We start from the raw sequence: 24,979 nt of genomic DNA, 5'->3' as shown, positions 1-24,979 counted from the left end.
CAAAACTACAATGTCTATTCCTCCTATTCTTCTGCCCTGTCTAACTCTATTACAACTTATGCACCTCTTTTTTTGGAAAAAGGTCCTCCCCCTCCTCCTCGGGGATGACGGACAATGAAAGATTTTCTAGGATAACCAAATCATTAATTTATCCCAATATGTTCTTTTCTCTGCAGAAACCAGTCTTTTACAAAAAGGACTATCATTTATCCCCACAAATAGACAAGTTCGGTTGGGTCAAAGATTTACATCTTATCGCCAGATGCCTCAAGTGGAAGAAGTTCTTTTTGATGAAAAATCAAAGAACTTTCCAGGATTTGCAATTGGATTATCTAGATTTTGAAGGCATCAATATCCTGACGTCTTTACTACATGAACAAGAGAGACCTGAGGGTACAGGACCAATCACCGATTGTACACATACGGACTACAATCTTACATTCGAAGAGAGGAAGGCCCTAGTAACATTGGAGAAAAATAGATCCCTTGTTATCAAGCCATCCGACGAGGGTGGGAACCTAGTGATCGTTGATCAAGAGAAATATGTGAGTGTCAACAAGTACTGAGGGATCGATCAAACTATGCTTTTTTAAGGTCAGATCCCACTACACATTTTCAGAAACAACTGAAATCCATTTTGTATTCGGACAAATTGAGTTCCTTAACTTGACCAAACCGAGTATGATTTTATGTACCCATTGCAACCACAGTTACCCACCTTTTACACGCTCCCCAAAATCCACAAGGGGTTTTACCTCTTAAAATGTCAGCCCATCGTTTCCGGTATTAACAATCTTACTCAGAACGTGGGGATCTATTTAGACAAAGTTCTGAGACCATTTGTGACCTCTCTCCCTTCATACCTAAGAGACACCACAGACATGTTGTTGAGAATCCAGGGCGTCGTCTTAGAGGAACATCATCTAGTCTGCTCAGTCGATGTACAGGCTCTCTACAGTTAAACCCACACCATCTTGGATTACAGGCAGTGAAACATTTCCTCAAAAGCCGGAGCATCCATCGTATACCCCACAATGATCTAATTCTGTCCTTGTTGGAATTTGTACTCACCAAAAACTACTTTACCTTCTCCTCCCAGATCTTCAACCAGCTCAGGGGCACAGCGATGGGCTGGTGGGAGGAGGAGATCATATTTGGTGAATCTATGAACGTCTATCATGAACATATTCAGGTATGGGGCAGATATATAGACGACGTCTTGGTTCTCTGGTCAGGTACGCGCCATCAGTTTGAGGACTTCATGCACAGACTTAATGACAATATTGGTATGAAATTTACCTTTGAGATACAAACCGACAAAACTTTGCTTCCTAGATGTCCTTTTGGAAAGAGGGGAAGGTGGCCATATTAAAACCTCGGTCTATCGTAAACCCATGGCAGGTAACACCCTGCTAAAATGGGACAGCCATCACGCCTTTCCTCTAAGGAGAGGAATACCAAAGGGACAATATTTTAGAGCGCGCAGAAACTGCTCCTCCCCTGAAGCATTCAAAAAAGAGGCAGCTGTTTTACAGCAACGTTTTCGGGACCATGGATATCCGTCCGGGGTTCTGGAAAAAGCGTAGCAAAAAGCACTGAAGAAGGACAGGCGTACCCTATTGGTCCCCAAAGATCAAGTCAACGAGGACCTGAAACTGAGAGTCATAGGGACCTATGATCCTTCAGCACAACAAATTAGGGAGATATTGGACCAGTTTTGGCCAATACTTAAGGCGGACCCTATAGTTGCTACCTTGATTGATGAGAAACCCAGGGTTACCTACAGACGAGGGAGAAATCTGGGATTCCATTTGGTCAATAGCCATTTTTCTCCCCCAACCTCAACGATGTGGTTGCCACAAACCAGACTGATGGGTACTTATAGGTGCGGGGCATGCAAAGCATGCCAGTATATATTGGTCACTAATAAATTCTCGGATTCATGAGACGACAAAGTGTTCCTCAATAGGGAGTTCGCTAATTGCACATCCACAGGCGTGGTGTATATGGCTGTATGTTCATGCCCAAAAAAATATGTTGGGAAGACTAAACGTGAGCCCCGTAGACGAGTTCTTCAACATGTTGGGGATATCATGCATAGTCGTGATAAACCGCTGGCACAACACATGCGTCAATACCATGCCGATACCCCTTTTAATGTTAAGTTTCAGGTGGTCGAACTTATTCATCCATCACCTAGGGGTGGCGATGTAGATACACTTCTTCTACATAAGGAGACCCGGTGGATATTTAGACTACAAACGGTCAATCCCCTTGGTCTTAATGAGTATGTGTCCTTCATTTCCTTTATTGACACCTAAAAAACCCCTTTGTTCCAACTATACCAGCACCAATTATACCTTGCTATCCCCTCTGCTCATTGCTACATTTCCCCCTAGGGTGTACTTACCCCGTTCTGGCTTACTAATTACTGTGGTGCAGGATTGTTCCTGATATTAGGACACAAATGTGTGCTATAACTTAGGGAGTCACAATCCATTGTTTTATATTCTTCATTCTTATATTTGCATGTACCTTGATAATCATTTATGATAATCTGTGTTTTTTGGAATTGCTGGATGCATGTTTTATTATAATTATTCTCAACCATCTATTATAGTTTTGTTTTCACCATACATAGTAACTATTTCTCAAAATTAATCTCCATGCAACATTATTCTATGCCACCATCAATAGCTCCAAGTTCCATGCAAATGGGCATAGTCCCTGACCTGATCTCATGCCTTAGATATCTATAGTGTAACGCATTTTGCATTCCAGTAGCCATATTGAGTGGGTTATACCTAATTGTTTTACTACCAGCATCCTTTCGGACTATAGTTTAGACTATGTATATGATCCCCAGTTGGGCAGGACTCATTGTCTTTATGGCTCCAGTATCGTTATTTTGTGGTACTACATTTACCGTGTCGCCACCATATTGGAACGCAAGGTGTGCTGATTGTGTTCCACAGGGCATCAACGTCACTGAGGCATTTGACCTATGCCGGAAGTGACGCATACGGCAAATGCCGATACCGGAAGTAGCTGGACGCCATGCTTTATTAGTTGACGTTAGCCCCGGCAGTACGTCTCCGTCCATCATGGAGATGAAAGCATCGAACTGGAGCTTATGGTATATGGGATCCTGATGCCGATACTACATCTGAATTATGGATATGGATAAGTAGCATTTCCACTTTACACCTATTCACAATCATTTAGCCCAGCCAGCATTTATCTTACACTGGTAGGGCAATAGGGGATATTATCTGCTATACCCTGTTCTCTTATATGTATGTTTGGATACATTATCGCCGGGTATCCTCTACCGTTTATATGCTAGTCCCATTGCGGGGACATTTGGCCGCTACTTGGCACCCAGCTGTTCTTTGGCATAATTATTGCTGGCAGAATACATGCTGTTTTGTTATCTATGTTGTATAGCATACATACCATCTAATGTACAGCCAGTCCGGGAGCTCTTGTTACCCATAATTCTTATGGGGGGATTTAACACTCTATTGTTGCTTTTATCTATTGTCTATTTATCTATTGCTCATACTTTATCGCCAACCCCATCCATATGTTGGTGTGCAGCTTGTGTTTAATTATCGCATTACAGAATGGACACGATTGGGTGTATATTTTCCCTGATGATCCCGTTCTAATCTGATGGGTGAAACGCGTTGGAAATAAGATTGATTATACCAATATTGCTTTGATGCTCTTTGAGTAATATCCAAAAAATCCAAGTTAATGCTGCAATTCTTTGCATTTTTATATATGTACAGTATTATTTAAGCACCTGCACAGAGTTTATTTCACCATTTTGTAGTTCTTTTCCTGGGCACATATACTAGGCAAGGGACCGACACCGCGGTTGGGGCCACCCTATTAAAGGTGGGTTCCCCAAAAGGCAGGGTGAGACATTGGAACATCAAGAACAGTATGCACCATACCCCCCCCCCCCCCTATATCCTGTAAATGCCTTGTTGCCCTAGGTGTTTATGTGATTGTCACTCGATATACAAGAGACTATTGGGGAGGTCTGACTACTATATGAGACTACTGGGATGGCTGGTTACTATATGAGATTATTGGGGAGGGGCTGGCTACTATATAAGAGACTATGGGGAAGGGCTGGCTACTATATAAGAGACTATGGGAGAGGGCTGGCTACTATAAAAGGGGCTATGGAGGAGGGCTGGCTACTATATGACACTATTGGGGGCTGGCTACTATTTGAACACTATTGGAAGGGCTGGCTAATATGTGGGGCAATTTTGGTTTAGTTGGCTACTACATGGGGCGAAATTGGGGGGGGGGGGGTTGACTATTACATGGGTTGAATTTTAATAATGACATAGTAATATATCATGTCATTTATCATAGTGCACAGCGCTGACAGTACCAGGAATGCCGGGTGCTGATCTGACAGTGCCAGGACGGCGGCATTCATGCCTAAATAGTTATCACGGTTAGCCCTCGACTTTGTCCAATTTTTTTATTTTGCCCAACTATGTATTTGAGATTAACACCCCTGCTCTACATGAATGGCCCTCAAATCAGAGAAAGGGTTGGTAAGGTAAGTATAAATATATATGCGAAAGGTAGGGGAACATCCTCATTGCTGCCTAATCCATGAAAACCTCACCGAGAGTGTAAAGATATGACTACATAGTATACAATACTATAGGCCTAAAAGTTCAATCCTTAAGATTCTAATATGAAAATAAAGATAAGCCACTGATATCTATAGTGGGTATACCCCACTGGCAAATAGACGGCACATGCAAGAAAAACGTACAATATCCAAAGAATACTCAAAAATACCTAAATGTAAAGAAATGAAATGAAAAAGACTAGAAGAGGAACCCCGGCCATAAAGGAGGTTCACAGGTAATGGCTTCTTGAGGGCCAGTATATAAGTAGGCACCAAGTTGTAGATGATGAGCAAGGAGGGATGAAGGCAAGGCTATATATAGTGTTCTGGTTCGCCAAAGTGGTAAGATAATACTTGAGATCCAATAAGCCTAAAATGTAAAGGCTTATTGGATTGGATTGGTGAAAAAAAAAAAGTGTGGGTGAAGGGAATTGAACCCTTGCTGTCAGCTCCGGAGGCCGACACCCTGCCACTGCAACCACTGAGCACCCACAACTGTCATTGGAGATTATACCAGCTAAGTAGATGCAATAGGAAAATGGCTGCTGCCCTCTGCCCTTCATACACATCTGCCTCCCTCACAGGCTCCGTTCACTGCACAAAAACTCAGCAGGAAGGTCAACTAAACATTGGACCCCCAACCCATGCTATTCAGCTTAATGGGGTCCCTCAGCTTCCTGGCTGCTTTCCACTTAGGTGGCAGAATTTGAGTGGACAAAAGGAGCCAACAGCAATCCACACTGCCTGCAGCCTTTTTATGTCCACTCAGGCCCTGCTGTTTAGTGCCACCGAGCATCCTCCAAGATAGGTAGGAACAAAGCCTTTTTGTGGCATTTACACAGATACGGCCACCCATGCATATGTGAGTGCAATGTGCCTTCGGCCATTTTGGAAGTGGGCGACACAAAGGGCAGGAGCCAGGGTACTGAAAATCAGCATTCCTTAGGGCAAGAAGCAATAAAATGGATGTAAGTATAGGACTCCCATAACCATATTGCCACACGGTGAACAATTAAACCAAACTGTGGCGTAGTAAGGTGTAATACACATCAATGTACCATAGTGAACATGACTGGGGGGAATTAAAAGAAATCGTGAGACCTGAGTATAAGTGACAGCGATATTACTGTACAGGACAATAAATACAGCCAGTGGCACTTCATCCATGAGGCCACTTGAAGTGGAGACCTTAGGCGGCGCCCCCTGTTGTCAGAAAGGCAGACGGCTCCTCACCTAGGATGCTGAGCGATTGCTGTGACTGTCTGCCGCCCCCGTCCTCTCCCAGCAGACCACACCTTTCTCTAGCTGGGAATGCCCTCGCTCACCTGTGGATGCAGCAGCTGAGTGCCCTCTCACCATCCTGCTGCTAACTAACAGCCCTGTCCTGACTCCTGCTCCTCTCTGCCAGGACTCTGATAGAGAGGAGAGACAGGACACCTGGGCTGCTGTAGGACGGGATCCCCTGGGGAGTGTTGGCTGAAGGACCTGTGGTGATGTCCGTGTAATCAATTACATGGGTGGGAGGAGCCAGACTACAAGTGGTGGAGCCGTGCACTAAGCACTAACTCAGGGACATAAAGTTCTTAAAGGGGTATCCTGTGGATAGGGGAAAAGTAAATTTTTTCTGGAAAACCCCTTTAAAAGAATGAACAAAAAGAATGAACATTATTACCAATGGAGAAAGATGTAAAATAAATATTTAATGAGTTTTAGAGTACCTATCATTTAAACATATTTCTGACAGGAAGATTGGAATTGCTGTATGGAGGACCTCCTTATAATAACAACAGTCTGTATAATCACGTGAATTTCCATATACAGTGAAAACTCTAAGCGCCGACCACCCAATTTTGCACAAAAAAAATAATCTTTTTTTAATGGTGTGGTCGTGTCAAAAACAAAGTATAGAAAATGCAGAATTAAGTGTCTAATTGAAGCAGGAACATGAACAGCATACATTTTCATATAATGATGAAAGAGCACACAATCATGTATTTTATCACGTGTTTCACGAGTAAGCATTCATACAGCAAAGAGTACTGTTTAAAAAAGGAGTTGTTGGTGATTCTGTGGGTTTGGAGTGACTGATATATTGTTGTTTTTGTGCAATTGTGTGGTGTGCATTGCTGCAGTGCATAGATAGCTAGTGCCATAGTTGCTTAGTTAAACAGGTCCAAACAGGTTTTTTTTCTCTGGTCTGCTCTGCACCTGGGGGTGGGGTTAATTGATCTCAGGTGCTTAAATCAAGGCTCAGCACTCACTGTGTGTGCTTGCTGACAAGTGGTTGAAAATAAGTGGAGTTTAAAAAAGGAGTTAAAAGAAGGAGTTTCAAGTTCTGGTAAGTGACAGATGTGAGCATGTTGCCCATCTAGAAGCTCGAGTTAGAGATCTGGAGAAGCATATTGCAACACTGAGGGAACTTGGCCACCTTGAGAGGGAACTTCGGCTCACTGAGCAGGAAGTTAGTGGGTTAGAGATGGAGGTTGGAGATATAGATCAGAAGGCCCAGGTAAGTAGCTGGGTTAATGTAGTTAGAGGGACCAGTAAGGGATCCAAGAAAAGGAAGGCCACTTCTCCTACTATATGCCCAAGCAAAATTGCCAAGTTAGGTGATGATGCAAGGGCATCAGTGTCAGAAATGGCAGCTCTAGTGGATCCTGTTCTCCCTAACAGCCGGGGGAACAGTCCAACTAGTAGTGGGCGGGATGATATTGTAGGTAGGCCTAGACAGCTAGTGGTTGTAGGGGATTCTATAATCAGGAAGACGGATAGAATAATTTGTCGCCAAGACCGCCTCAACCGAATGGTTTGCTTTCTCCCTGGTGCCAGGGTTTGGCATGTGGTGGAAAGGGTGGATAAATTACTTAGGGGGGCTGGGGATGACCGTGGTCGTGGTCCATGTGGGAACCAATGACAGGATACAAGGTAGGTGGAGGTCTATTAAAAATAATTTTAGAGAACTAGGCGCTAAGTTGAAGGGAAGGACCTCCAAGGTGGTATTCTCTGGAATACTGCCTGTGCCATGCGCATCGCAGGAAAGACAGCGGGAGCTTAGGGAGTTAAATGCATGGCTCAAGTCGTGGTGTAGAGAAGAAGGGGTTGGGTTTCTAGAGCACTGGGCTGGCTTTTCATTGGGGTACAATCTGTTTTCTGCAGATAATTTGCAAGTTAATGGAAGGGGGTCCGCTGTGCTGGGGGAGAGAATCCTAGAAGGGGTGGAAGGGTTTTTAAACTAGGGATGTGGAGGGAGGACAATGTAGTATGTAATATAGTGGTGGATAGGTTAGAGAGGGCAGAACATTGAGGTGGAAGGAGAAGGGTCCTGTGGGGGGAGGATAAGAGCAGTGGATAGGGAGATCCATATGTTGCGGATGAACAGTGAGGATGATTGTAGCCACAGCACAGTAATAAATCCCATTTCTTATAATGAAGCGGTTAAACTCGATGGTAATATAAAGTGTATGGTTACTAATGCCACAAGTCTAGCCAGCAAGATGGGGGAGCTGGAGGCCTTGGTTCTGGAGGAGTCCATTGATGTGGTTGGTGTGACTGAGACATGGCTGGACTCCTCACATGACTGGGCTGTCAATATTCAGGGATTTGCGTTGTTCAGAAGGGACCGGGTGGGCAGAAGGGGAGGAGGAGGAGTATGTCTGTATGTCAGAAATTATATTAAAGTGAGTGTAAAAGATGCAATAGTGGGCGATGACTGTGATGATGTGGAAGCATTATGGGTAGAACTACAGAAGGAGGTAAAGAGTGAAAAAATTATTCTTGGTGTAATCTATAGACCCCCCAACATTACTGAGGAGGTAGATGGCCAGTTGTATAGACAAATAGAGCGGGCTGCCCGGGAGGGAACAGTAGTGGTAATGGGGGACCTCAACTACCCAGATATAGATTGGGGTCACGGTTCAGCTAAAACCACAAAGGGGAGGGAATTTCTTAACCTCCTACAGGATAATTTTCTGGGCCAGTTTGTGGAGGAGCCAACTAGAAGTGATGCCTTGTTGGATCTGGTTATTTCTAACCACGCTGAGCCGGTTGGGGATGTCACTGTCCATGAACACCTGGGTAATAGTGACCACAATATAGTGACTTTTAGCTTAAAGTGTAGAAAAGAAAAACATGTTGGGAGGGCAAAAACTCTTAATTTTAAAAGGGCCAATTTTCCTGGGTTAAGGGCAGAACTTCAGGGCATAGACTGGGAGCGGCTGCTGTCACATACTGATACAGCTAATAAATGGGAAATCATCAAATCCACATTAAATAACTGTACTGCCAAATATATTCCTATGGGTAACAAATATAGACGGTTAAAATCCAATCCCACATGGCTTACAACCGAGGTTAGAAGGGCTATAAAGGAGAAAAAAGGGGCATTCAAAAAATATAAATCAGAGGGGTCAGCTGTAGCATTTAAACATTACAAAGAAGTCAACAAAACCTGTAAAAATGTAATAAAAGCAGCAAAAATTCACAATGAAAGGCAGGTAGCTATAGAAAGCAAAAGAAACCCCAAAAAATTCTTCAAATATATTAATGCAAAAATACCAAGGTCAGAGCATGTAGGACCCCTAAATAATGGCGACGGGGAATTAATAACTGGGGATCAGGAGAAAGCTGAGTTACTTAATGGGTTCTTCAGTTCTGTATATACAAAAGAGGATGGAGCTGTGGTGGGTGGGGCCAGTACTGAGGTGGGTGGGGCCAGTGCTGCTAACACATGTAATGTACTGAACTGATATGTACCAATGTAGAGGGCTCTCTAGAAGCGGGTGATATGTTGCAAACACTGTGGAGACATATGACTTCTGCACCTATATAGATTATACATCAACATTTATTACTTAAATTCATATATCGTGTTTGGTCTGAATCTCATCAGTCGATCATCGCTGTAAAAAACCCTGTATAGGTAAAACTTGTAGTAGAAAGCAATCTAGATACATAGAAAATACATAAAATTCCTAACTAATATAAAGATAAAAAAGGGTAGAACAGTGGAAGAGTAAAAATCTATGTGATAAAATAAAAATTTATGTGTATGGGGAGCCTAGTGAAGTTTCCATCCGTAGGGGTTAGGTGAAGCAGACCTCCACTATTTAATGTACTGAACTGGTTTACTATAGATATGGTCCAAGATAAATTAAACAAACTCAATGTAACCAAAGCTCCAGGGCCTGATGGATTGCACCCCAGAGTTCTTAGGGAACTCAGTTCTGTAATTTTTCTACCCTTGTATGAAATATTCCGTGATTCTTTGCTTACTGGTATTGTGCCGAGGGACTGGCGTAAGGCAAATGTAATGCCGATCTTCAAAAAGGGCTCTCGAACTTCCCCAGGTAACTATAGACCCGTAAGCTTAACGTCCATTGTGGGGAAACTATTTGAGGGGCTTATAAGGGACTACATACAGGAATATGTAGTGGCTAATAGTATTATAAGTGATAACCAGCATGGTTTTACTAAGGACAGAAGCTGTCAAACCAACCTAATATGTTTCTATGAAGAGGTAAGTAGGAGCCTGGATGGCGGCGCGGCTGTGGATATAGTGTACCTGGATTTTGCAAAAGCGTTTGACACAGTTCCTCATGGATGTCTGAGGGGTAAGTTAAAGTCTATCGGTTTGGAAGATTTAATGTGTAACTGGATTGAAAACTGGCTTAATAATCGTACCCAGAGAGTGGTGGTCAATGATTCTTACTCCGAATGGTCCCCGGTAATAAGTGGTGTACCCCAAGGGTCAGTACTGGGCCCCCTTCTGTTTAACTTGTTTATTAATGATATTGAGAATGGAATTAACAGCAATGTTTCTATCTTTGCAGATGACACCAAGCTTTGTAGTACAGTACAGTCTATGGAGGATGTGCAGATGTTACAGGATGACTTAGACTCACTGAGTGTTTGGGCGTTCACTTGGCAAATGAGGTTCAATGTGGATAAATGTAAAGTTATGCACCTGGGTACTAATAACCCACATGCATCATATGTCCTAGGGGGAGTTACTCTGGGAGAGTCACTGATAGAGAAGGATCTGGGTGTACTTGTAGATAATAGACTACAGAACAGCACACAATGTCAGTCAGCTGCTTCTAAGGCCAGCAGGATATTGTCATGCATTAAAACAGGCATGGACTCACGGGACAGGGATATAATATAACCGCTTTATAAAGCTTTGGTGCGGCCCCATCGGGAGTATGCCGTCCAGTTTTGGAACCCGATTCATAAAAAGGACGTTCTAGAGCTGGAGAGGGTACAAAGACGGGCAACTAAACTAATAAGGGGAATGGAGCATCTTAGTTATGAGGAGAGATTAAAAGAATTACATTTGTTTAGTCTGGAGAAGAGACGTTTAAGGGGAGATATGATTAACTTATTTAAATATATAAATGGCCCCTACAAGAGATATGGGGAAAAGATGTTTCAGGTAAAACCCCCTCAAAGGACAAGAGGGCACTGCTTCCGCCTGGAGAAAAAAAGGTTCAATCTCCGGAGGCGACAAGCCTTCTTTACCATGAGAACTGTGAATCTGTGGAAAAGTCTACCACAGGATCTGGTCACAGCAAAAACAGTAGAGGGCTTCAAAACAGGAAAGACAAGTTCTTAGAGCAAAATAATATAAATGCATATGTATAGAACCTATCACCCCTCCCCCTTCCCTGTATCCATCCCCTCCTTGGTTGAACTTGATGGACATGTGTCTTTTTTCAACCGTATTAACTATGTAACTATGTAACTGTATTAGGAACTTTTTTAGTACATCCATACATATGGGAAGCATTGCTCAGCCCTAAAACTCTTCTTGGAACCAACTAAAGTAGAACATAACTACAGTATCTGCTGTATACACCTTTCTACTACATCAATGGTGTCAGCTCTGTACATCATTGTATTCCATTACAGGTATTAGGATCTCTACACCATTCTATTCTATCACTGATATCAGAATCTATACACCATTCTATTACAGCACTGGTATCAGCTCTGTACACCATTACATTACTGGTATCAGGATCTATACACCATTCTATTCTATCAATGGTATCAGGATCTATACACCATTCTATTCCATCACCGGTATCAGCTCTGTACACCATTCTATTCCATCAATGGTATAAGCCCTATACACCATTCTATTACATCTCTTGTATCAGGATCTATACCCTATTCTGTTACATCACTGGTATCAGCTATATAAACCATTCTATTACATCACTGACATCACCTCCATACTCCATCCTATTACATTACTGCTATCAGCTCTATACACCATCATATTACATCACTGGTATAGGCTCCATACACCTTTCTTCCTCCTCCCAGCCCAGCCATGCCTCCTCCTTCTCTCCTCCACCCTCTCCTTTCCTGCTCTTGCGCTCCCTCCTCTTTCATCATGGCCTTGTCAGCGCTGTCGGGGAGCAATTTTAACATATAAGTCCTACTTATGGTCTTTTTATGGGGATCTTCAACTACAAAATCTGCACAAAAAAGTGGTCTTTGGTCGGACCAGGGGGTGATCTTCTCAAAGAGAGGCACTTTCTATAGGAAACAGTGGTGAAAAAATCAGTCACAAAAAAAAAAATTGGTCTGGAAAAGGGATCTTCTCAAAGAATTGGTCTGCTCGGGTGGTTTCACTCTATCAACTCCATACTAGTCAGTTCAGCCAGAGTAGTAGCTAGGCTCTCCTGCACCCAGGGCAAAGATTCAATTTGTATGTATGTATATTTGTATGTATGTATATTTGGATTTGTATGCATGTATGTATATATATATATATTTTTTTAGGGTACAAACACACTTGGCGTGCGAGTTTCTCGCTAATACGCAGCGAAACTCGCTGCAGATCCCATCCCTGTTTACTCATCGCTGCAGATCCCATCCCTGTTTACTCAATGGCAGACAAACTCGCAGCCCGCCCTGTTCACCCGCCGGCCACCGGAGACTATACATTACCGGGTCCCCTCTCCTGCTTGCTTAGGCGGTTCCCGGTGTCTTGACGTCCCGCTCGGCCAATCAGTGCACTGCGACAGGACGTGCCAGGAACCGCCGAAGCAAGCAGGATCGGGGACCCGGTAATGTATAGTCTCCGGCAGCCGGCGGGTTAAAGGGGCGGGCTGCGGACAAACTCGCAGCAGGGATGTACATCCCTGCTGCGTGCTTGTCTGCCATTGAAAGTATAGGGCCGGGATCCGCAGCGAGTCTCGCTGCGGATACGCCAAGTGTGTTGTTAGCCTTTATAAAGTGTAGGTGAGCGATTGTTTAGATGAGCGATTCGGTCATCTCTACTGGCAGCACTGGTGTGGTGTTCACAATATGGGATACATAATGTCATATTTAGGCTGGGTTCACACTATGTATATTTAAAGCTGTATTTGGTCCTCATGGCAACCAAAACCAGGAGTGGATTGAAAACACAGAAAGGATCTGTTCACACAATGTTGAAATTGAGTGGATGGCCGCCATATAACAGTAAATAACTGCCATTATCTCAATACAACAGCCTTTGTTTTAAAATAACAGCAAATATTTGCCATTAAATGGCGGCCATCCACTCAATTACAACATTATGTGAACAGATCCTTTCTGTGTTTTCAATCCACTCCTTGTTTTGGTTGCTATACAGCCTCAAACATACAGCCTCAAATATACGTAGTGTGAACCCAGCCTTACTGTGTACCTGGAATGTTCCCATTTAAAATTTGGCCCCTAAGTACCTTAACGGAGGCGCCGTTGCCTCCGCTCCCTGCTGTCTGTACCTGAGGAGGCGCCGTTACCTCCGCTCCCTGCTGTCTGTACCTGAGGAGGCGCCGTTACCTCCGCTCCCTGCTGTCTGTACCTGAGGAGGCGCCGTTGCCTCCGCTCTCTGCTGTCTGTACCTGAGGAGGCGCCGTTGCCTCCGCTCCCTGCTGTCTGTACCTGTGAATTAGGAGGCAAAGCTTTCTGATCTATCTCCAGTGTGACACCCAGTGTAATGTGATTTTATGGTGTCGTCCCCTAATGCACAGGTACACTCAGCAGTAGAGTTGATCAAACCTTTGGAAATCCTAGGTTCGATTGAACTCGAACATTCACAAACCTGCCGCATTAGATTGCTGATGCCTGCCTGGTCCGTGGGGAAGGAGGAGACTGCCCGGGTACTGACTGGAATTCCGGGATTTAGCCTATTGAAATGAAAAAAGACTAGAAGAGGAACCCCGGCCATAAAGGAGGTATGTTTGACAGGCAATGGCTTCTTGAGGGCTAGTATATAAGTAGGCACCAAGTTGTAGATGATGAGCAAGGAGGGATGAAGGCAAGGCTGTATATAGTGTGTTCTGGTTCGCCAAAGTGGTAAAATAATAGTTGAGATCCATTAAGCCTAAAATGTAAAGGAAGGGAAGAGGTGAAAAATAAAAAGTGTGGGTGAAGGGATTTGAACCCTTGATGTCAGCTCCGGAGGCCGACACCCTACCACTGCCGCCACTGAGCACCCACAACTGTCACTGGAGCTAGAGCCAGCTAAGTAGATGCAATAGGAAAATGGCTGCTGCCCTCTGCCCTTCATACACATCTGCCTCCCTCACAGGCTCCATTCACTGCACAAAAACTCAGCAGGAAGGTCAATTAAACATAGGACCCCCAACACATGCTATTCAGCTTAATGGGGTCCCTCAGCTTCCTGGCTGCTTTCCACTTAGGTGGCAGGATTTGAGTGGACAAAAGGAGCCAACAGCACTCCACACTGCCTGCAGCCTTTTTATGTCCACTCAGGCCCTGCTGTTTAGTGCCACCGAGCATCCTCCAACATAGGTAGGAACAAAGGGGGAGATTTATCAAACTGGTGTAAAGTTGCCCCTAGCAACCAATCAGATTCCACTTTTCATTCCTCACAGACTCTTTGGAATATTAAAGATGGAATCTGATTGGTTGCTAGGGGCGACAGAGCCAGTTTCACTTTACACCATATTTTATAAATCTCCCCCATAGCCTTTTTGTGGCATTTACATAGATACGCCCAGCCCATGCATATGGGAGAGCACAGCACCATCGACCATTTTGTAAGTGAGCAACACAAAGGGCAGGAGCCGGGGGACTGAAAATCAGCATTCCTGGGGGCAAGAAGCAATAAAATGGATGTAAGTATAGGACTCCCATAACCATAATGCTGCACGGTGAACAATTAAACCAAACTGTGGTATAGTAAGGTGTAATACACATCAATGTACCATAGTGAACATGACTGGGGGGAATTAAGAGAAATCGTGAGACCTGAGTATAAATGACAGCGATATTACTTTACAGGATAATAAATACAGCCAGTGGCACTTCATCCATGAGGCCACTTGAAGTGGAGACCTCAGGCGGCGCCCCCTGTTGTCAGAAAGGGAGACGGCTCCTCACCTAGGATGCTGAGCGATTGCTGCGACTGTCTGCCGCCCCCTCCTCTCCCAGCAGACCACACCTTTCTCTAGCTGGGAATGCCCTCGCTCACCTGTGGATGAGTTTTAAATTACCTATAATTTAACCCTTAGACGACCCAGGGCGTATAGTTACGCCATGGAAGTCTTTCCCCAGACGACCCAGTGCGTAACTATACATCCTGGTTGTTTCCCCCGCTATAAAGCGCTGCAGAGCGGAGCGCGCTTCATAGCAGGTGGGGGGCGGCTACAATCAGCAGCCGGCACCTCACCGTTGATGACAGGCTGCAGCGTGTCATTAACTCCTTAAACGCCGCGATAGAGGCGCGGCGTTTAAGTGTAAGTGACAGGGGGAGTCCCACTGCGGGGGTCCCGATCGTTGTATCGGACCGCCGGAGGTCTCTTAACTTCCTCTGTGCGTCCCGATCGGCGATCTGCTACACTGAGCCTGCACAGGCAGGCTCAATGAGCAGAGCGCCAATAACACTAATCAATGCTATGCCTATGGCATAGCAGTGATCAGTGTGTTTGATCAAAGTACTGTATGTAAGTCCCCTAAAGGGACTTAAAATGTTTAAAAAAAAAAAAAAAAAAGTAAAAATCACTAACACACTACCCCAAAACCCCTCCCCCAATAAAAGTCTAAATCACCCCCATTTCCCATTATATAAATAAAACATATAAAAATAAATAAATAAACATTTAATATACCATGGCGTGCATAATTGTCCGATCTATGAGAACAGCGAATGGCGTACACGAAAAGAGGGAAAACAGTGCGCGGATTACCAATTTTATGTTACATTATATATTTAAAAAATGTAATAAAAAGTGATCAAAACGTCCGATCTTCACAAATATGGTATTAATAAAAACTATAGATCATGGCGGAAAAAATTACACCCCATACAGCCCTGTAGGTAAAAAAAATAAAACCGTTATAAGTGTCACAATACTTTATTGTGCCCGAGGGCTAAATGCCATCCTTGCCCCAAGGTAAAACATAACTTTTAATGAAACTGGTTAAAATATACAAGTGAGTGGTAGTGTATATACAGTGTTAAACTAAAATAGATACATGCTGGTACACCTCTGTGTGTATCTCTACAGTGTGTCAGTAGCACAGTATATTCCCTATGGCAAGATGCTGCTGGGATAAGGCGTACTGTGTTAATCTTGACTCCACTTTATACTCAATCTGGTGCGAGTGGAGCCGCACTAGTATAGCAGTTACTTCACTGTCTATATCTGTGATGGTTGAGTTTGAATTTCGAAATTCTGCGGGCCCGCAGGTAGTAGTATTAAGTCACCTTATGTAGAGTTGTTGAGTATGTGTGATACACTGTATAAGTACTGCAGCGCAAGACCATAAGCTTAATCGCGTATCAGTAGCCACAACAGTCAAATCGGAGGTTCTGTATATGAGGGCACATAGACTCTAACCGGCAATATGTCTACGCTGTGGTGCTAGCGCATGACTTAGTGCAGTATGTTAATGCTCTATGTCTGAGTGCTGCTGGGTATGCACGACAGTCGTCTACCGCATAGAACGCCGCTAACTGCGTGCGGTAGTTAGCCAGTGCAGGCAATTTGTGCCAATACTTGGCTGTAGCGGTAACGTGACTCGTGACTCAGTCCCTTCTATATAGGTGTAGACAACACTCTAACCCCTAGTACATAGAGAACTATGATGGTGTATATTTCAGCATGTATCTAATTTAAAATAGCCATAGCCTCCTTGCTCTTAGCCTCCATGCTGATACACGCACCAGATTGAGTATAGAGTGGAGTCAAGATTAACACAGTACGCCTTATTACAGCAGCAGCTTGCCATAGGGAATATACTGTGCTACTGACACACTGTAGAGATACACACAGAGGTGTACCAGCATGTATCTATTTTAGTTTAACACTGTATATACACTACCACTCACTTTTATAATTTAACCAGTTTCATTAAAAGTTATGTTTTACCTTGGGGCAAGGATGGTATTTAGCCCTCGGGCACAATAAAGACTTAAAGCGTAACTGTCATGGTTTTTTTTTATTGCAGAAAACAGTAGTATAAGCGATTTTAAGAAACTCTGTAATAGGTTTCATTAGCCAAAAAAGCCTCCTTCTGTACTCAAGAAGCAATCTCCCAGCCTCCCCCCCTGACTTCTTATCTGTGCATTATCAGGCAAACACGTCTTCATTACAGAGAAGCCAGTGAAGACGAGTTCTGCTCTCTCCATTGTAAGCCTATGAAGGGGGGAGGGGCTGAGGGAGATGAGGGAGCAGGAAGAGGTGACATGAAGGTCAGCTGTTTGTAGACTCTCTGGGCACCTAAAACACTAAATTCAGGTGTCAGAAAGGTCCGTGCTTATCTATGAACTTACTGAGAGAAGATTGCAGGGTGTTGTGCTTTGCAGAAATCCTCCGTGCTCAGTCACTCCTCTCAGCCCCTCCCCTCTCCATAGCCACATAATGGAGACAGAAATCCTGCTTCATTTGATGTGAGAGGGGAGGCTGGGAGATTGCTTTTTCACTACAGAAGGAAACTCTTTTAGTACATAAAACCTATTACAGAGTTTCTTAAAATCGCTTGTACTGTTGATATTTAATGTTTTCAGAAAAATGACCCTGAAATGATAGTTACGCTTTAAGTAAATACCTCCCACAAGGTTGGGATCGTCGACCCCAATAAGTGTCACAATAGGCCCATTTTAATAATAAATAATTGCCAAAAAAAGGATTTCATAAAAAAAAAATATATATATAACATTAGAGAATCTGTGTAACCTGCATATGATTGTGTTCGGGCTGACCTATAGAGTAATAGTATCATGTCGCTTTTACCATATAGTGCATTACATAGACACAGGAACCCCCCCAAACACCCAAACATTACCATATTGCATTCTTTTTTTTACGATTTCACCAATTTATATCTTCATAAATAGTCATTTTGGGGTTCCATCATACATGTTATGGTAGAATGAATGACGCCATTACAAAGTACAACTATTCCTGTAAAAAACAAGCACTTACATGGCTTGTAGATAGAAAACTGAAAGTGCTAGAGCTCTTAGAAGGGGAGGAGGGAAAAACGAAAACACGAAGATCAAAATTTGCGCGGTCCACTGGGTCATTTTGGGCCTGGTCCTCAAAGGGTTAAACATACTTCTGACAGCAAGATTGGAATATGCTGTATGTATTTAATCAAACTTCTCACGTGTCAGAGTTCTGTATCAGTGGGGTCCGGGTGGTGAGACGATCACTAGAACATAGGGGCAAAGGTGCTTAGCAGCACATGCTCTGACTCTTCATCTCTGCTCTCTGTGCTACAATAGCAGTAGACAGAATTATAATAGGAGCCTATGGTACTTCCAGTAGGCGCAATTACAGAAGGTTCTGTAGGCTCTATTATAATTCTGTTCAGTGATACCTTATCAGTGACAGCAGAGATAAAGCAGCTAAGTAGCAGCGGCTGCTTCTTCGTTAAAGCAATGGGCAGATGTCTCAGAAGCCGGCCTCCCACTGATAAAAACCTCTGACATGTCCCTTTGACATCACAAGTCTGTTTAGCCCTTAGACGACCCTGGGTGTACCTGTACGTCCAGCAGTCGCCTAGGGACTTCAGAGCGGGCCCGCGCGGCATGTAGCCTGGGACCGCAGCTATTAACGGGCACGGTCCGATTGCCGTGCCCGCTAATCAAGTTTTCAGATGCAGCTGTGAAAGTTGACAGCTGTATCTGAAAACTTACTGCAGCCTCATCCCTGGTGTCTAGCCTCCGCTAATAAAAGTTTGAATCAGTTTGGTATCGCCGCGTGCGTAATCGCCCGAACTATAAATTTATCACATTCCTAATTTTGCACGGTAAGCGGCGTAAGCACAAAAAAATCCAAAAATGCAAAATTGCGCATTTTTGGTTGCATCAAATTCAGAAAAATTGTAATAAAAAGCGATCAAAAAGTTGCATATGTGCAATCAAGGTACCAATAGAAAGTAGCCCCATAGACCAAGGGATAAAAGCGCTATAAGCCTGGGAATAGAGCAATTTTAAGGAATTTGATAACAATGGTTTAAATTTTCTATGATAAAATAAAAGTTATACATGTTACATATTGTTGTAATCATAACGAATTGAGAAACACATATAACAAGTCAGTTTTACTCCAGGGAGAACAGCGTAAAAACAAATACCCCCCCCCCCCCCCCAAAAAAAAAAAAATGCTTTTTTTTCAATTTCACCACACATTGAATTTTTTCCTGCTTTTGCAGTGTCCTTTATGCAAAAATTCACCCTGTCATTGCAAAGTACAATTAGTGGCGCAAAAAATAAGGGCTCATGTGGGTTTCTAGGTGAAAAAATGCAAGTGCTATGGCTTTTTAAGCACAAGGAGGAAAACGCGGAAGTGCAAAAATGCTAATTGCCTTGGTCCTCTAAGGGTTAAATGATGGGTACCCTTTAAAGTGACTCTGTACACACAATCTGTCCCCCCCAAACCGCATGTAGCTTCAGATAGCTGCTTTTAATCCAAGATGTGTCCTGGGGTCCATTCGGCAGGTGATTCACTTATTGTCCTAAAAAACAACTTTCAAACTTGCAGCCCTGTGCCAAACTGGCATGGCCTAGAGTATCTGTGCCCTAACCTTGCACCGCCTCTCCGTCCCTCCTTCCTGCCCTCTTCATCATTAGAAATGCCACTGGCAGGATATTTCCTATTCCTCTGCAGTGAACACTGCACAGGTGCCTTAACGATCCAGCCCATGTGCCGTGCTCCGACAGCTGATGAATAGGAGACAATCTGCCTGGAGCATTCCTAATGATGAGGAGAGTGGGGAGGAGGGACAGAGAGGTTGTGCCAGCCTAATGCATACACACTCTAGGCCACCCCAGTTTGGCACAGGGCTGCAAGTTTAAAAGTTGTTTTTAGGACAATAACTGCATCACCTGCTGACCGGACCCCAGGACAGATCTTGGATTAAAAGCAGCTATCTGAAGGTACAAGCGGTTTGGGGGGGACAGATTGTGGGTACAGAGTCACTTTAAAGGTTTCATAGACCGGGAGGAGGATATATCTGTATTCTATAGTGAAATGAAAGTATATGGGTACAAACACACACGGCATATACGCTGCGTATTTCCTGCTGCAATACGCAGCAGATACGCAGCAGATTAGATCTAAATAACTGAACACAGTATCAAATCTGCTGCGTATCTGCTGCGTATCTGCTGTGTGTGTTTGTACCCTTTATCTATAAAAACAGATGTGTAGTACTTCTCCTCTGCCTGCTAAACCTGGAAAGAACAGAAAAGCCCAGATTTATTAAAGGGTGTAAAATATAGACTGGTGTAAACTGCTCACAGCAACCAATCACAGCTCAGCTTTCATTTCACAAGATCTGAGAGCTGAGCTGTGATTGGTTGCTGTGGCCAGTTTACACCAGTCTATATTTTACACCCTTTGATAAATCTCCACAATATATTTGAAGTCTATAGTGGAATGAGCCTATATTCCATAGAAACAGACGTGTTATACTTTTCTTGTGCATGACCTGAAATGAACAGAATATATCTGTAGTGTATAGTGGAATTACCATATATTCCATAGATACACATGTGTATTACTTTTCCTGTGTTAGATACATCTGGAATGAACAGGATATACCTGCAGTCTATAATGGCTTTAAAACATATTCCAAGAAAAGTAATGCCTATTATTTTATCTGTGCTTGATAGACATGGAATGAAAAGTATTAAAAGGAAATTCCAGGCCATTTTTTTTCAATATGGCCTCCCCAGCTCCAGCGCTGACACCTGCAGCCTGCGGCTCTGGTCTAAGGCCCTCTTCACACGTCCGGAAAAACCACCCGGATTTCCTATCAGGAAATCCGGACGGATTTCCGGACGCATAGACTTTCATTGGACACGGACACCGTTCCGGAATTTTCCGGACGGCTGTCCGTTCCGGAAAATAGGACCGGATTTTTTAGAACCGGTCCTATTTTCGTCCGGAAATCCGGCCCGGACGCCCCCATAGGAGTCTATGGCAGCGCCCGGGCCCCGGACGCTTTCCTGATGCACATCAGGAAAGCGTCTGGAGTTCCATTCACCTTCCGCCTCTGCTCCTGCTGCCTCTTCGCTGCCTCTTCATCCGCAGGTACCCCCGGCAGCCACTCGCGGCACCCCCGCACCCCCCCCCCCCCCCCCCCGGGGCCACTCGCGGCACCCCCGCACCCCCCCGCGGCCACTCACGGTACCCCCGCACCCCCCTGCGGCCACTCGCGGCACCCTCACCCCCCCCCATCCCCACCCCCCCCGGCGGCCAGGAGACCAGGACAGGTGAGATTAAAACTCCCATCATGCCCTGCTGACAGGTCATGATGGGAGTTGTACTTCTGCAACCTGGATGGCCACAGGCTGCAGAGGTACAACTCCCATCATGTACTGCAACCTGGGTGACCACAGACTGCAGAAGTACAACTTCCATCATGACCTGTCAGCCAAGCATGATGGGAGTTGTAATTCTGCAAGCTATGACCATCCAGTTTGCAGAAATACATGTCCTATTTTTTTTCTCATCAGGAAATCCTGAAGGTTTTTCCTGATGGTAAAAACGGATTACTGTCAGGAAATCCTGATACTATCCTGATGACATTTAAGGCCTCCTGATCAGGATTTCCTGACAGTAAAAACTGACACGGACGTGTGAATGGGGCCTAAGTGGAGTTTTTCTTTTGTTTCATCCACCCCCTCTCTGGATATATTGGAAAACAAATGCCCAGCCCAGAGTTTTCTTTTCAGGGTACTTTCACAAGGGCCGGATCTGCAGCGGATTACACACTGCGAGTTTGCAGCGAAATCCGCTGCAGATTCAGTAGGGTGAAGGTGAATAGGTCCCGGCCCCTTTAACCCCGCCGTCGCCGGCCGCCCGCCCGCAGCTTGCAGCCCCGGCCCCCTTAACCCCGCCGCCCCAAGCATACATTACATGCTCGGCGCTGCGGCTGTGTGAAGCTCCCGGTTCCCCTCCTCTTCAGCCAATCAGTGCACGGCAGCACTGATTGGCTGAAGAGGAGCGAGGGGAGCCGGGAGCCTCACACAGACGCGGTGCTGAGCAGGTAATGTATGCTCAGGGCCGGGGCTACGGGCGGGCGGCAGGGTTAAGGGGGCCGGGGCTGCAAGCTGCGGGCGGCCGGCGGGGTTAAAGGGCCGGGTCCCATACATGCAGCGGATCCGCTGCGTGTATGGGACCCATTCACCTTCACACTACTGAATTTGCAGCGTGAAATCCGCTGCGGATCCGGTATGTGTGAACGTACCGTAATACAATTTATTCCAGGCCTATCAAAAGCATAGAAAATAACAGGTATCTCCTTCATTGGAATATGTTTTAATTTCACTATATACTACAGCTATATCCTACCCATTCCAGGTCTATGTGGCAAAGGAATAAAGGCAAAGGTAGACACTGCAGATATATCCTGGGGCATAGCTAAAGGCTTGTGGACCCTGGTGCAAAATATACACTTGACACCACCCAGGTAAAAAGTAGTCAGAGGCAGAATAAACATATCCAGGCACTTACAGGTGACATTCACTTTTGCTTTTGTTTCCATTCAGCTGCTATGAAGATGAATTCAGGTTACATCTAATCTCTGCAGAGTTTCCTGCCCAGATGTCTTTAGATCCTTACTGTCTCCCATCATTGTCAGAATGCCGCATGTGTGACGCCTGATTCAGACAATCCCTTAATCTAAAAAGAAAAAGAAAAATATCAGGGGAGATAACTGTCAGCTGAACTATTGTGGGACTTTAATAATTTGATTAATTCGCCCAGACAGTTAGAATCGATTAAATTTTTTGTGAAAATCGTAAATTTGATTTTCACAAAAAATCATTGCGGGCAGAGCGATGTAGGGGCGACCGGCACGGTAAAGTGTCGGGTCCGGGGAGAGTTGCAGGACGGCAAGGTGAGGTGCAGGGCCGGCAGTCAGGAGAGATGCGGCACCGGCGGCTCCAGCCTCTTCACAGAGCCGCGGCTGACCTGTCCACGCCCCTTACACGGCAGAGCCGCGCTGAGCTGCGTCCCGCTCTCTTCCTGGCACACGTGCAGGTCCCCGCTCTGTGGAGGCGGCAGGGATTGCAGCAGAAGGAGATGGCGCCGCTGCGGGTCCTGAAGCTGTACAACGGGCAGCGACACTATCTCCTTCTGCTGCAATCCCTGCCGCCTCCTCCACAGACCGGGGACCTGCACGTCTGCCAGGAAGAGAGCGAGAGCGTGAAGAGGCTAGAGCCGCCAGTGCCACATCTCTCCTGACTGCCGGCCCTGCATCTCACCGTCCTGCAACTCTCTCCGGACCCGACACTTTACCGTACCTGCTTTAGGCCTGCATACCCCCTCAGTGACCCCCAGTCTGCCCCATGCCCCCTCAGTCTGCCCCATGCCCCCTCAGTGACCCCTAGTCTGCCCCATATCCCCAGTCTGCTCCATACCCTCTCAGTGACCCCCAGTCTGCTCCATAACCCCTCAGTGACCCCCAGTCTGCCCCATATCCCCAGTCTGCTCCATACCCTCTCAGTGACCCCCAGTCTGCTCCATAACCCCTCAGTGACCCCCAGTCTGCCCCATACCCCCAGTCTGCTCCATACCCCCTCAGTGACCCCCAGTCTGCCCCATACCCTTAGTGACCCCCAGTCTGCCCCATACCTTCAGTCTGCCCCATACCCCCTCAGTCACCCCCAGTCTTCCTCATAACCCCAGTCCTACTCAGTCCCCCTCAGCTGCCTCAGCCCCCCCCAGTCACCCTCAGCTGCCCAAGTCCCCCTCATCTATTCCTGTGCTACTACTACACCCATCATCTATACCTGTACTACTACACCCCTCATCTATTCCTGTATCACTACTACACCCCTTATCTATACCTGTACTACTACTACACCCCTCCTCTATACCTGTACTACTACACACCTCCTCTATACCTGTACTACTACTACACACCTCCTCTATACCTGTACTACTACACCCCTCATCTATAACTGTACTACTACCACCACACTCCTCACGTTTACCTGTACTACTACACCCCTTATCCACTATACCCCCACTATTACACCCTACCTTGATGGAGGCACATAGAAGATCTCCTATACCAGTGATTTTCAACCTTTTTTGAGCCGCGGCACACTTTTTATACTTAAAAAATCCCGGGGCACACCACCAACCAAAATGGCACAAAATGACACTAAAACAGTACATATTATACATATAGTTAATAATATAGATTCTAAATGTATTTATACTCACTCAGTGTGAAACCTGGGCCTGTTTTCTTCTCCCCCCTGTGCTTCTCTCCACCATACTTTTCCCCCTACTTCTCTCCTGTGCTTCTCTCCACCATACTTCTCCCCCTTGCTTCTCTCCACCATACTTCTCCCCCTTGCTTCTCTCCTGTGCTTCTCTCCACCATACTTCTCCCCTCTGCTTCTCTCCCCCATGCTTCCCTCCTGTGCTTCTCTCCACCATACTTCTCTCCCCCCTGCTTCTCTCCACCAAACTTCTCTCCCCCCTGCTTCTCTCCGGTTTCTCTCCCCCATCCCCATGTTTCTCTCCCCCCTGCTTCTCTCCCCTGTTTTTCCCTTATCCCCAGGTTTCTCTCCCCCATTGTTTTCTCCTGTTTCACAGGGGCACCATAGTTTGGGGAACTTTCCCCGCGGCACACCCGACCATGTGTTGCGGAATACTAGTGTGCCGCGGCACACTGGTTGAAAATCACTGTCCTATACTATATGGGGGCACAGAGTACATAGGGCACATATTTGGGAAAACTACTTATATGGGGCACACAATAGGCTTGTCTACTACATAGGGGCACAGGAGGAGCACTGTCACACTAGGAAGCAATACCGTTGTCTCAAACGTAATTAAG

General features: G+C 45.2%; 1 long non-coding RNA gene across 4 annotated transcripts in view; it reads right to left on the bottom strand.

The window, feature by feature from the left end:
• LOC138780951 (uncharacterized) overlaps window positions 1-24,979 on the bottom strand; it is a 244,515-nt gene that overhangs the window by 216,439 nt on the left and 3,097 nt on the right. For all 4 annotated transcript variants that reach the window (XR_011361593.1, XR_011361589.1, XR_011361647.1 and 1 more), the window contains exon 2: window positions 22,639-22,806. This is a non-coding gene — a long non-coding RNA (uncharacterized lncRNA). The remainder of the gene's footprint in view (window positions 1-22,638; window positions 22,807-24,979) is intronic.

The sequence above is a fragment of the Dendropsophus ebraccatus genome, chromosome 1, assembly GCF_027789765.1.
Source record: "Dendropsophus ebraccatus isolate aDenEbr1 chromosome 1, aDenEbr1.pat, whole genome shotgun sequence".
In the NCBI taxonomy this organism is placed as follows: domain Eukaryota; kingdom Metazoa; phylum Chordata; class Amphibia; order Anura; family Hylidae; genus Dendropsophus; species Dendropsophus ebraccatus.
Note: the sequence above shows the minus strand (reverse complement) of the source record. Positions and strands in the feature narration are given on the sequence as shown.